Source organism: Perissodus microlepis, chromosome 17, assembly GCF_051167445.1.
Source record: "Perissodus microlepis isolate ML-2025 ecotype Zambia chromosome 17, ASM5116744v1, whole genome shotgun sequence".
NCBI classification, from domain to species: Eukaryota; Metazoa; Chordata; class Actinopteri; order Cichliformes; family Cichlidae; genus Perissodus; species Perissodus microlepis.
The window spans coordinates 5,605,170-5,619,241 of NC_140477.1; positions in this window are offsets into that span (position 1 = coordinate 5,605,170).

Below are 14,072 nucleotides of genomic sequence, written 5' to 3' on the forward strand. Positions count from 1 at the left end.
TGGAGAACAGAACAAAAGTCAGACAACATCAAAAAGAACTTTGAATGTCCTTCAAGAAGCCTGCTCACGACTACTTAAAGAAATGCAAAAAGAGAGTTCAGACTGTGTTGAAGAATAAAGGTGATCCTGCCTCTGATAATACATAACACTTTAGGTCTTGATGCATGCTCAATCATCCAGGTAAGTAAATCTATATCTTTTTCAGTGGGAGAAACGTTTCGTCACTCATCCAAGTGACTTCTTCAGTCTCAGCTGACTAAGCCAGACATTAAGAAGTGTGCAGAATCTCACACTCAACTTTTACCTGGTACCTGGTGGCAGGAGCACCTGTTCCAAACACTTTTTGATTGGAGCAACATTTCAGTGTTTTGCACTTGTGATCTTTCAGATACAGGCCTTCTGATCACAGGACTCGCCCACTTGTCTGCTGTTTAAATGAGGGTATTGTTTATTCCTGATGCTGGCCTCCATTGTCGTGCAGTGTAGTGAATCCCTGGTCAGTCTCCACACACACACGCAAGAAAAAAAAGAACTAAAATGTGCATCAAGATGTGTTTATGTGTCTACTCATGCATGTGGACCAATCCTCTGTGGTTGGAGGGGCACCCTGCTCAATTTTCTCTCGACTTTGTGGTGGTTTTTTCTCCTGCCAGTAAACTCAGCTGTGAAACACATGGTCCGGCTGTAGCGGGGTGACTGCGAGGACGCTGACGGGGTTACCGAGAAAGCCTAGCATCAAGCAGAGCAGGAAAATACACTGACAGTAAGCTGATGGCACCAGGATCTTCTACACTCAGAAATGCCTTTTCGTTTTCTTTTTTTGTTTTAGCCTGCCAGGACACTGTGCCCTCTATTTCCTGGCATCTCTGATTCTCCTCCTCCGGCTCATTCATCAGCGGTTAGATCGCAGGGCTGCTGTTTCTAAAAGCTATCCTTAGACAACAATCTTCATTGTTCCATTGTAAGGCAGTGGGACAGCGATAATCACAGTCCTGAGGTACACTGAGGGAAACTGCATGCTTAACTAGAAGCCAGATGTGGCACCATGTGTTTTTGTTGTCTGTTAGTGGTCTGCGCCGCCTCTGATGTGAGGCACTCCTTAAACTTGGTTCCCTCTCTGATGTGGTTGGGTTTGCCTTCCTTTTACCCAGCTGGATGCTCAGCCGCCAACAATTAAGCCTGACAAAGTGGAAACTCTGCAGGGCTGACCCAAACTGGATGCAGGACTCCTCAAGGTGCCGCTTGGTTGGTCACTTTGAGGACCCTTCAAAAGATGTTCAATGAGCCTGAGTGAAAGAAACCAGCACTCCTGCTTTAGTATGCTTCATAAAATGTAGGCTTTGGAGAGAAGTGAAAGCATCGGATAGATTACAGAGAAGCAGCTGGGGCCTAGCTATAGCTGTTTGCTTCAGGTGAAGGAGGGGGAAATTAGAAATTTGGTCTGTGTGAAACAGAGAAATAACGCACTGACTTGCAGTCTGTATGACCCTTAAAACACAAATGACCAAAAATCCAGTTTGGCAGTTTATTATAAAGTCTGTATCTGAGGCTCCAAACAGGGAAGTGTGTGCACTTTTGTAACCAAATAAAGGCTTTAGATGAGAAGCCAGATGGTTTAAAGTATATTGGTGATCTAAACTGCAATGTGAAAGACTCCTGGGATAGCTCATCTGATATGAAATATATAAATCTGAAATTAACTTAGTTTTCACTCATATGTACTTAATTGTAGGGAGCAGACTATCATATTACACAACAATACCAATCCAGCTCACAGTGATATTTAGCAGTCAGTTTAAACAGCTCCCATTTGAATATGTTTATTTGTTTCATATACTTTGGTTAATCTCCCCTTCAAGTTTGCCTTTTTTGTTCACCTTGATGATTGGATTTTCACTGTGGGCCTAAACTAGAGCCTGATGAATATATGGTTTGTAAGACCAACACCCGATATTTGTTCTTTTCCAATGTTCTAATATATTGGCCAATTTTTATTTCTAGGCATATGAACTGTAAAAATATTTACCTAACCTTTGTTTTATTGACTCATGTACACTGTGTGACTGTGCTCTGATCAGCTGCTTGGTGTGTTTGTGTTGTTCCAAATATGTGTTGTCATCAGGGAAGAACTAGACAACATCAACACTTGTAACATGGCTGAAGCGTGTTTCTTCTTTACTCTTTAAAATTTTCATTTATCAACTGTTAGAAATGCTGATATCAGTACATCAGTACATAGTTGACGTCTGTCCATAACATGAGTGTGCCGATAAATCAGTTAGACTCTAGCCTCAGCTTCTGTGTCACACTAATCGCACTGCTCATGGGAGCAATTTTGGTAAAGAATTCAAAGCATCCAAACATGAATGTGGTGCATCAGGTAAGAAACAACCTCGTCTTAATCCTCAAAATGCAATTAAAACACCCACCATTTTGAGAATGGATGACTTCCAATGAGATTCATCTTAGATGCACCAGTGCAAATGCTCAGTGGGCTTTGTAACTGCATATCCTATGCCATCCATAGCATCTACTACAACTGCCTGTTAAGAGGAGCCTGTGTGGAAGTGTAAAGTTGTGTCGTTACACAAAAACACTAAACTGGAAGACGCTAAAATGCTGATGATAAAAATGTAAAATCTGTTTAAATCAGGGAGAAAAAGTGGGAAATTACCACTAAATTTATTTTAGTGGTACGTTTGCAGCCCAGTCTGAAGATGAATGTTGAAATGTCACCCCCAAAATACTTGTGTACCAAAACGCCATCCTTTCATTTCCTGCTTTTCCAATTCAGGATTTCGGGGTTGCTGGGGCGTGTCCCAGCTCCCATAGGGAAAAAGGGGTCAACCTTGGACAGGTTATCTGTTTCTTGTAGGGTTTATACGTGTGCATGGACATGAATCATCCCATCCATCTGTACATCCATTTTTTTCCCACTTATCCAATTCTGGGGCTGGAGCCTATCCCAGCTGTCGTACAGCAAGAGGCATGGTACCCTCTGGACAGATCGCCAATCTGCTGCAGGGCACGGCCATGAATGAATCATCCCTACCATCACGAATCATCAGTTTTTGTTTTTTGTTTTTATTTTAACAGACAGCTCAGCTTTGAAGTGAATGTTTCAGTTGGCAGGATGTTTCATGTTCGTGTGGTGATGGATGTTCTTCAGACTCCTTATAGCGCTGTCACACTAGTATGAAAATGCCCTGTAATGAGGAAAGATTAGTGTTTGACTTTGAATGCATTGCAATTTTTCATATTTAGAAACCTAATTTATAAACGCAGACAGATTTCCAACATGTTACAATCAATATGAGTCAGTCTGGACAGATGAGTGCGTACCTCCTTGCAACTCAGTTGGTTGCCACCCAGGTTTCTTCTAGTTAAAATAGTATAAAACCAAGGTTGAAGAGCATGTGAATCTTTCCGCAGTTGAATATCAACCAAGTCAATATTTGTGAAGGAATTTCAGAATTTCTCTTTCAAATCTATCAGGTTCTGTCTGGTCTCCAAATGTAAGTAGTTAAAATAAATTTCTTCGAATGTAGCTGACAGCAGATTTGCAGCAGACGGCAACAGATTTGCGATTTTCACTGATTTATCACAGTTAATTGCTTTATTATCACAGATTACATATAACTGTCATTTTGACCCCATGCTCTTCTAGACTGATTCCATTCTTTCTCTGTTTTTTGCAATAAAATGCCAAAAAGACAAACAAAAGTTGGTCTGAAGACAGTAACTGACGGTGAGCGGTCAACCAATGGGACTTCAGCATTACTGGGGCCTTGCTGTCCTGGCAACCAAGAAAACATGAAATAAGTGGCAACTCTCATTTTTTAATCTAAAACGCTGTCTTTTTCTAACCCAAGCCATGTAGTTTTATTTCTTAAACCTAAACAAACAAACAATTACAAAGTAATTGGAGATGAAGTATCTGAATTTCAGGAGTGGGACCACGCCTCCAAACAAGCTCCTTCCGGTTCTCATCTATATATGTTCCCCCAGTTCTACAAGCTGTTTGCTTTCATTTACGTGCCCCACCGTCCCTCCCCTTTTCAATTCTTTACTTCTGTTTAGTACGTGGGGATCTGCCAGGCCCAAGAGCTGCCGCCAGTCCCCTTCGAGGCCTTCCCCAAACCGCAGCTCAATTCATGTCCAAGCCATTCACCTTTATCTGCTATAACCAGGGGTGCACATAAGTGGTCCACAGGTGCGCATTCGCTGCCAAAATAAAAGACGCGCACCAGATAAGAAGTTACAACGCGCGTTTGCGTACATAAGATTTTCTGGAGGAGGACAGACATTTGTTTAGAACTCTTAAAGATGTCGAAGAAGCAAGCTCCTTTAAGCAATTACTTTGGTTTTCCTCCACCTCCACAGAAATGTCAGAAGGAGTCCGAACCGCAAAAGAAGCATGTATTCTCGGAAAAGTGGTTGCAGGAGGTGAGCTGGCGTCAAACAAATGATGAACGCACAGAGATGTGGTGCAGAATATGCCGTGAAAATCCCACTCTAGCTGACAAAAACAGTGCCTTTTATATGTCTTTTATTTTGACAGCGAATGCGCACCTGCAGACCACTTATGTGCACCCCTGACTATAATGCTGTCAAAACTAAAATGAGGACTGTTAGAAATACTGTTAGTATTTCAGTTTTTTATATGAATCAAATGAAAATCTAAGTGATCAAAGGTTAGTTTTGCTTAGAATATTCAGCTGCTGATGCTAAAAGTTAATATGTAAGACATCTGGAATCAAGCACAGCTGCACAGTCTGCTGACTTCTGCGTTTTTGGACTGATAAACATGTTTTTCTTTAGCAGATTCAGTTCACTTCTGATGAAAACAAACAGGGAAACAAGATGTAAATCTGAATTATTTAGGTTGATGACTTTTTTTTTCTTTCCCCCACAACATGTGCCGATATCTGATGCATTAGCCAAGCATTCAATAACACTGCACTTTTCCTTTTATGTGTAAAAACAATACTCTACCTGGGACTGCTTGGTTCAATAAGAGAAATCCAAACATTTTTAATTATTCAGCATGTTATTTGGCTGTGTTGGTTCATCGGGCTGGGAACAGGAAGTCAGTGAGAAAATGGTCACTTTTGTATTTTTCTTTTTTTAAATGTAACCCCGGCTTCTTTTTTACCTGCTGATATAGAGTATGAGTAGTAAAAGTGACACTAGGTGTTTTGCTGTTTTCTTTTATTATAAGCACAATGATAGCACGAGTTTAGGACTCATCATTTTCTCACTACATCTCAGAGTTGCGTTTATCAGCCGAGCAGGAGGAGGATGAGGAGGAGGGGAGGGTGGGAGAAGACAGGGAGTGGAGCTGCAGTAGCAGGAACACTCTGTGCCGTGCAGAGATTTCACAGACAGGTTGAACAGACTGACACTACCCACCTTTGTTTGATCTTGAAGCCAGCGCCCATGTCTGTTTGTGTCTTTGTGCGCATGCAGGTATCTGTGTGTATTCTGCGCCTGCATATAGCAGTATGATGAGATTTGGCTTGTGTGCGTATGTGCGCAGCACCACCGTGCGACTCGGTCGTCTGGCCTCTGATCTCTCGCGCCCGTCAGGAATGAGAGGAGACAGAAGGGCGACTTTGATCTCGTTTTAAAGAGATCGCTGAGACGGAGAAGTCAAGAGAGAACGAGCACTTGAATGAATCTCCTCCCTGCAGTGTGTTGTCTCGTTTCTCACACTGACTCAAATCAAACATTCAGATTAGTGGCTGGCCAGATGTGCACGTGCGACACATTCTCGCTCCCACCTTGCCACATTCTGATGCTTGGTCTGAAACTGCTGCTTTGTTTCATTTTAAAGTGTCACTTAATATTATGTTTTTGAGGAGCAGGCAAAACAAAGCCTTAAAACACTCAATTCCTATCATGTACCAATGTTTTCTTTGCACTTCCACTCGTCACTCACTCAATTATGCATGTAGGCTATAACAATAGAAACACAGTGGTGCAGTAGCACCATAACCTCATGCCCAGAAGAGTCTGGGTTCAAATCCAGGTGTGACCATTGTTGTCTTCCACACTTCAAAGATATGCATGGGATTAGGTTATGTGATGGCTAGATTTAAGAGGGAACTCACAGTTTTGGTTCAAATATGTACTTTCACTTCATTAAAGACGAATGGCTAAAAGATAAACATGTCCTGTTTGAAGCATTCATTGGTTATCACAGTGATAACCACGGGTCTCGCTGCATCCATTTTAGATTTCCTATCAGGATTGTCCAGCATTTCTTATCTGATTAAATACTGTTGTTTTGTTACATGCCACATGATACCTTGACCCATCAGAGGTGGAAATATTGGGCACCAAAACGTTACAGTCCCAGTTTACAGACCTACAATGCACACATCAATAAGCTGGAAGAGCGGTAGTTTATCATCCAGGAGACCGCAGTGAAGAATCTAATGTTATAATGCTGTGTTTAGATCTGTTATTTTAAAAATTAAATACTTAGCATGCAAATATAGCAAATTAAAATGTAACGACATCGTGCATTTGCTGAGGCATGTGGCCCCTCTGTTGAAGTCCACCGTATCACTTCATAACTAATCGAACAGATTTTGATGCTGAAAAGATGACTCGTGCTTGGATATCTCCAGAGCCTAACAAAAAGCTCACATAAGTAAACCCAGCTGACAGTTCCAAGCAGATGTTCAGCACCTGGTTGGTTAGATAAACGCAGGACTCCACAGTGAGGCATGTGCTTATTGCTGGGAGCTGCATACCATTTGAATGCTCTTTCCCCGTTGGTTGATCAAAATGATCAGTTTAAATGTAAAACCTAAGCCTGACAATAGACATGTCACTCACCTGCGATAGCACGACCTGCTTCACACCGAGGTTGTAAAACTTTTTGCTATGAGTGGGCAGAATTTTGCACTGTTAACCTATTTTAACACCTGCAGTAACATAAAACATGAGCTAGCAAGCCACATCAAAGGCATTTTTCTCTCTTGCTGTTGGACCTGACTTCAAAGTTGTTTCTTTTTTTTTTCTTTTTTTTAACCGGCGGAGGCTGGTGTTCCTTTCTCCTCACACTGGTGTGTGTTGCCATGGTGCTGAGCCGGTGTTGACACTGGAGGGTGTAAACAGGGAGGAGAAGGAACAAGGTGGTGGTGTGTAAGGAAGCGTCAAAAAGACGATACAGTCTGGGCGCTAAGGTGGAGGGGCGAGGCTGGAAGGTCACAGGTTTGATTCTGTGTTTATCTTCAAGCATTTTTTTTCTTATGTAACTGATTTATGGTTAAACTCTAACTGCATGCACAGTGAATACTTCTGTGCTTTAATAATCGGTGAGCATGTATACAAAAGATGGCCATCATTGAAATACCTTATTTTCTTTCTAATGACCAACAGAGAGCAACACCTCTGGTTTCAAAAATGAGTTATGACCTCTGTAAACATTTTGCTGATGAGTTTATAGACGAATCATCTTAGTCACCAGTTCCAGCTTTTATTTAGTACACCAAGCATTAAACACAATATTCAGCTCATAAAATTACTCAACTGGGCCATTTCTGCTGGTTCCTTTTCCAGCATTGACTTAAATGTCCACATTTGCGGATCATTAAATCAGGATCAGCAACAGCATGGCTTGAATCTCCGCCATGTGGACTTATTAAACTGGAGCAATCTGTTGTATAGTTGCATGATGACAGTTTCGTGGGTCTTTTAGATCCTTGCAAAAAGTCCTTTTTACAAAGATTTCTTGGTACTTTTGGGTAAAAACGTGGCTCGATAAAACAACTAACATACAGTGTGCTTTTAATTATGTTGTTATCTCCACCATTTCCATAGAGAGTTATGTTGCATTTTAAGCTAAATGTTTTACTTTTTGAACCATTCACTTGTGTGTATTGGCTACTGTGTATCACAATCAAGTTGTGAGTCTGGCTAATAAACCATATGATAACAACTAACAGCTTTATCAACTATTTTTTGCTTGAACATCATGTTTTGCTAAATGAGTTTTAGACCATAACTAAGGTCATAAATCCAGTGGGCACGCCCCATTATACTACAATACTAAGGAGATAGACCCCTGTTGAGGTTTTGGAAACATGTGACTGAAAAGGTGACATTAACATGTCTGTCATTTGGACGTGGAAGAGTGTGCTTCACCATTATTCCAATCCCAACATCACCAAATACATCTGCAACCATCTATTATCTACAAAGGAAAAATATACCACAATGACATCTAAAAAAAGAAAACAAACAAACATCACATGAACCCAAAGACCCCAAGCAGCTTTAACCTACAGTGAAGATCGAGATCTAGTTGCAATGGAGACCATCGTCTAGAACCAGAAATCGTGCAGAAAAGCCTCCCCAAGAGCCAAACACATACCTACCAAGATCTAGCAGAGGCGAGACAGCTCATCCTGGACCCATACTGGCAGCACAGACAACCAGGAAACGGATCCCACAGCACCAGAACCCAGGAAGGACACCAGTTGGCATAACCCTGGTGGCACCACAGGGCATCCACCCAGCCCCCGATGAAGCAGAAAGGACACACTCAACCTACAGGGGCCAGGCAGTAGGACCTTAGGCACGCACTGCCAGGCCATCACAACTCAAGGTGGAAGAACAAGGGAAGTGAAGAGACAGGGAAAAGGAGAGTTGGCAGGAAGCTGGGAACAAGGAGGATGGGACCAGTGCAACTGACCCAGAACCTCCACCAATGAGCAACCCATCTCACAGCATATGCAGCTGTTTGATTGATTTACTCAAAAATATTTAGATTCATGCAGCTTTGACATTTGTGTCATTTAAAGAAATCAGATAAGGGTGAGAAAACACCCTTGGCTCCTTGTTGCAAACTGTGATGGACTTGCATGTTGATCTGGAGGCAGGCTTTTTGGCTGATGAATAGGTTGCTGAATGACCGTATGTATATATAACTTCACTTATAAGTCTAATTAGTGGAGTTTTTTTAAATGTTAGAAATGGACTCAATTCCCCAGACAGCTGCAGAGTCAAAATATGGCCTCCTGCTGCTGGTCGGTCCCCAAATCATTGTCACATCTTCATCCAGCTTCCTAAACGTGACTCAAGTTGATCCATGTTTTATTGGTCAGTTTAGTGGATTTGTCTCATTGCGACATAATAAGAGAGGACAAGAGTCTCTTATGAATCTTCAAAGCCACGTGGCCACATGAAAGCAAGCAGCAGCCTTTTGCAACAGCCATCAATTCCATTTTCCCCTTATTATAATCGCCTGGATATGAAACAGGCCCGGCTTCTGTGTCGTTCTGTATGAAACTCATTTCCTGGCTGTTATCGGTTCATATGGCTTTGTTTTTTCTGGATGGGAACCCTAGAAAAGAGAGAGCAGCGATCACAGGAGGGCTAGGCAGCTTAGCCACGCTGACCACCCCACTGATGGCAGTTATGCAACCGGCAGGGCTACTTTCGGTCAGCGCAATGGGTGATTCACGTTCAGGTCAACAACCTCAGGGTAAAAGCAAAAATCCTCGCTTTGTGACTACTGCTCTTGTGAAGGAAACGGTGCCTGCTTTAGGCTGAAGGTTTGATGGTTTATTAATACCAATCACACTCAGTCTTTTTTTTTTATTATGAAGTGTGGCTCAGACAGTTTGCAGGAAACCTAACTTTTGTGCATTCTGTATTGAGGGCTATGCTTGATGAGTCTGCAGTCAGACAGAGTGAGGCGGAGACAGGGCAGCACTGCTGGGTCAGCTAAGCGCTGGCTGTCACCTCTCTGTCAGCTCAGCACTTTTAGACATATATCTGCCACATAGAGCCGCAGGTCCAGCGACATGCCACTCATTCCCCACTTAGGCCTGCTCTGCTAAAGCCTCTTACTTCCTGCATCGCTCTGATGATAACTCCGCTATCTCTACAGTTTTTCTTTATTATGGAGGGCAATGTTACTTATTGGACATAGAACGATGCTAATTGGGTACTGACTAGAGAAGAAGACAAGACACTTTAACTTTAAATCAGCTGAAGCACCTACTTCACTTAAATGAATTATTTGTTTCTTTTTCGTTATTTCTTTTAAAAAATATTACAGAAAAAATATTGAAATTATGCAGTTACTTATAAAATCTAACAAAGTGTGTCCACTTCCCATGGTAGGTATGTTAACTGCCTCATTTTTATCTCTTGATTGCTGATATTGTACATTTGGACCAAACCCCTGATGATTTCTGGGAAAGCTGCTCTTCCACCTAAGCCACAGCAGCTTTAAATGTTCCAAGTGTAATGATCTTATACTTCAGAATCACAAAACACGTGATTTGAGTGTACACTGAGCAAAATTAAGTTTATGTGCAAAATCAGGGGAGCGCTGCTTTAATGGAGAATGGCAGATTTTCCTCAGGGTGTTTTCCGAATACCCCTGTCTTTGTAGAGCTGACCACTAGGGGGCAACCTTTTTATAAGACGCAGACTGTCCGCTGTCCCACCGTGGCCCAGAATTAATAGCTGGGAACATCTGGACACGTGCAATTCAAAGGCTGGACACAGCTGTAGACAGAAATCATCCAGCTTTACTGCTCTGTGTTGCTGCCTGCACGAGCTTCTTTGCCTGAGGACCTGAATTTTTTAGTTTACAACACGCTGGTAAAGGACACCAAGAACACCATGACTTCCTGTTATGTTCTCTTGTGTTAGAACATGCCCTTGGGGTAATGATCTTGAGTTGGATAAGCCTTGAGTTTGTGCTCGTTTAAAGAGGCACACGTAAGGAGTCTGATGTGGCCTAACTGAAGCAATGACTGGATCCTTGCATAAAACGTTGTGCATACAAGGTGCCGCTTTGGGTGAAAGGTCTTCAGTGTTATCTGGTAACAGAGGAAAAATGTGTATTCTGCAACCAGTTGGTTAGTGGTTGCTGGCTGTTGCTAGATGACATCAGTCAGAAAGTGGGTGCTGCATCAAAACACTCCTTGTGATTTCCAAGGTCACTAGAAGATTGCTGCAAACCATTTCTGCAAACACTTGCCTTATAACGACTGATCAATAATGAAACTGGAAATGGAGAATGTTTATTTTCAAAGTCAAAGCTCCACCTTACCAGCATGTTGCAAAAAGTGGCTTTTACTTTGAAGGGGAACGATATCTGCTTCTGTTTTTTGTGTGATTCTTAGCAAGGAGTTGGCGAATGTTTGCAGAGAAGTCAGCATCTTCCATAAAAACCTCCTGGCTACCAAAGCAATGGTCACTGGGCGGTTCAATGCTGCACTGTATACCTCTTTGCAAGCAATTTCAGCCAACAATGGGCAAGCAACTTCCGACAACCACTTGCCATTTAGCTGGAGAATACACATTTTTCCCTAGCAACCTGTGTTTGGTGGCAATAACTGGTCTCTAGACCAACACGATTAGGGCCTTAACAGTCAATTTCACAGCGAATGCCAGCAACCACTTCAGGGAATACACAGTTTGTTCCTGGCAACTGGTGGTTTCAAGGAGCGTTCAACTGGTCTCTTGTGAGATGAGTTTGTCACCACTGGATTGAGCTGTTAATGAAGCTGTAAGATGAACTGAGCATGTGCAATTGAATTATACCTTGTGAAAAAGAAAGCTTTTTTTCATTAGGTTTGATTGGTGATACTATATGTGCACTTTTGACAACTAAAGTTTAGAAAATTTTAGATGGGAGCTTCTAAATACCTGCCCAGATACATTGCCAACATGGAGTGTGGTACTGCCTAGAGGAAGTACTTCTAGAAGGAAGTTCACTGATTAAAAAAATAAACAAAGAAAAAACGATTAAATTAGGTGTGTGACTACAAAGCTTTAGCTGGCAGGTTTACGTAATGCTAGAATCTAAGCTGGCTCCTGCGGCCAATAGCAGCTCCTGTTTGGCCTACATCCTGTTTCTGAGGCTCTTTAGTGATAGCTGTGAATGGCTTTGGTAGAAAACGCAGTGGAAGTGATTGTGGAGAGAATGGAAGGCAGTGAACAGCCCACTCACCAGCCTGCTGCTGCCCCCGCACACAGAAGCGCACACACAAACATAAAAAATACATACACGCGTATGATGGAGTATTTGCATGCTGGCAACAAGGATGACGCTGATGCGTGGCCATTCAAATCGTCAGGTGGAAAATTAGAATTAACTAAATTCGATTCTGAAGTGAATTTGATTTAATCGATTGGACTCAAAGCAGAAGGGAGCTGCATTGTGCGCACACACATACACAGAAGCACTCTAAAAACACACACATTCACTCACTTGACTCTTTCCATCTTGCCATCGCCCACACACTGACACACTCTTGCACATGTTTGTACGTGCCAATACAATAGTCCCAGATGGACTACTACCAGAGCAGGGATTACATAACAAGAGCCTGTTTCAAACGGCAAACTTTAAACTTAAACAGCGAGAAGCAGTAAGAAGATTTTCTTCCACGTGAAGAAACATTTATCATTGACAGCTGACACTGAGCACCTGAGAAATGTACTCTATTTGTAGTTCAAGGAGTAGTGACTTATTTATTTTTAGCCAACTTTGATTGGATGGAGGTAAACAGTCCATATGGAAATGCATTAGGCAAAATGCAATTGCATTTGATGATGGTGATGATGATGATGATGATGGTTGGAGGGGAAATGCTTTTGCGCAGTCTGTCCAGCTACAAAGATGAATTGATTTAAATTTGCAGTCTCACAAAACAAGGGTTTGGCTGTAACATACCAAATCATACACTAGAGAAAAAAAGTTCACCAATAAAAATATTAACACAATAAACAATAAACCGATGACATCATGAAATTGTGTAACCATGCAGTCAATTTCCATGTGACGTCTCGATGTTCGAAAACGTTTCTCTGGCCGTTATTGAACTCGGGAACAGAAGGGAACATTGTGACCATATTTGTTTTGTTTCATTAATCTCAGCTAACTCCCTCTAAGTCTTCTACTACATACTGGATATTATATGAGTCTAGACAATCAGTGGTGAAACCTGCAACTTGAGTGGTTGGCAGAGGCGTATAACTACAGATAATCCGTCTGGCTCTCAAACTGGGTGGAAGCAATTTATCTGGCTAGTTTGGCCTACTTTTCATTGAATTAAGGTGATTTGTGCCTCCATAAGGGTTACCTACATTCTGCCAGGAGCAGTAGCAATGAAGTACACAGTCAACAGTGCTGCAGTTTGCAGTATTCACCAAATAAAAGTCTTACACAGGTACACAATGCCTGTGCAAAACATCATAAGAAACGATATACATGCCTGGATTTCTAATTTTGGGCTTTTAGCCTTTTTTGAAAGCAAATGGAAAAAAAACCCATACAGTGTTAAAGTCCTGGGATGGAATTTAACCCAGCTCCCTGACATAGCCTTTCAGCACATTAGGCACTTGCAGGTGGCAGTGGGTAATAGCTGCGGGCCCAGCTCTCTGAGAGAAGACCAATTTTAATTTAGGTACGTTTTTGGATTTTTATAGGCCTGTTAGTAGAACCTTTTTAATCACATCACATACACATACAGCACATACAGCTTGTCCCTTGTTCTTTGGATATAAGTATCTGTGATGTCAACTAACAAAATATACATAAACCCACTTATAGATCATGTATCAAAAAAGATGCTTCATACACTGCTTGCCCAAAACTCCCTGCATAATTATTTTTTAGCATTCAAATAATATATATATGGTTGTAAAGATGCCGCATAACAAACAGAAACTGGTAATAGCAAAGCATTTGCACCACTTTCGAGCTATCACCCTAGCGACAATTTGGTTACATAACTAGCAGTTGTTAGAAATCAAGATTTCCCTCCAAATTGGACGCATCTTGCCACATCTCACCCCAAGCAGCAAGGCCCTTGTCCCACACAGTGCAATTTAAGATATTGAGGAAAAAGGTGACTGAGAGCAGAGGTAGCTTAAGCCTCACACAAACACACACACATACAAGAATGCTCAGGCCTTTGAATCCTGCTCACTCTCGCTCACGTTTCCTCACAGCATTATATCAATATCATCTGCATCTGTTTCCATTTTTGTTTGTTTTTTAAATTCAGAGCCTTCTTTCCTGGTAACATCAA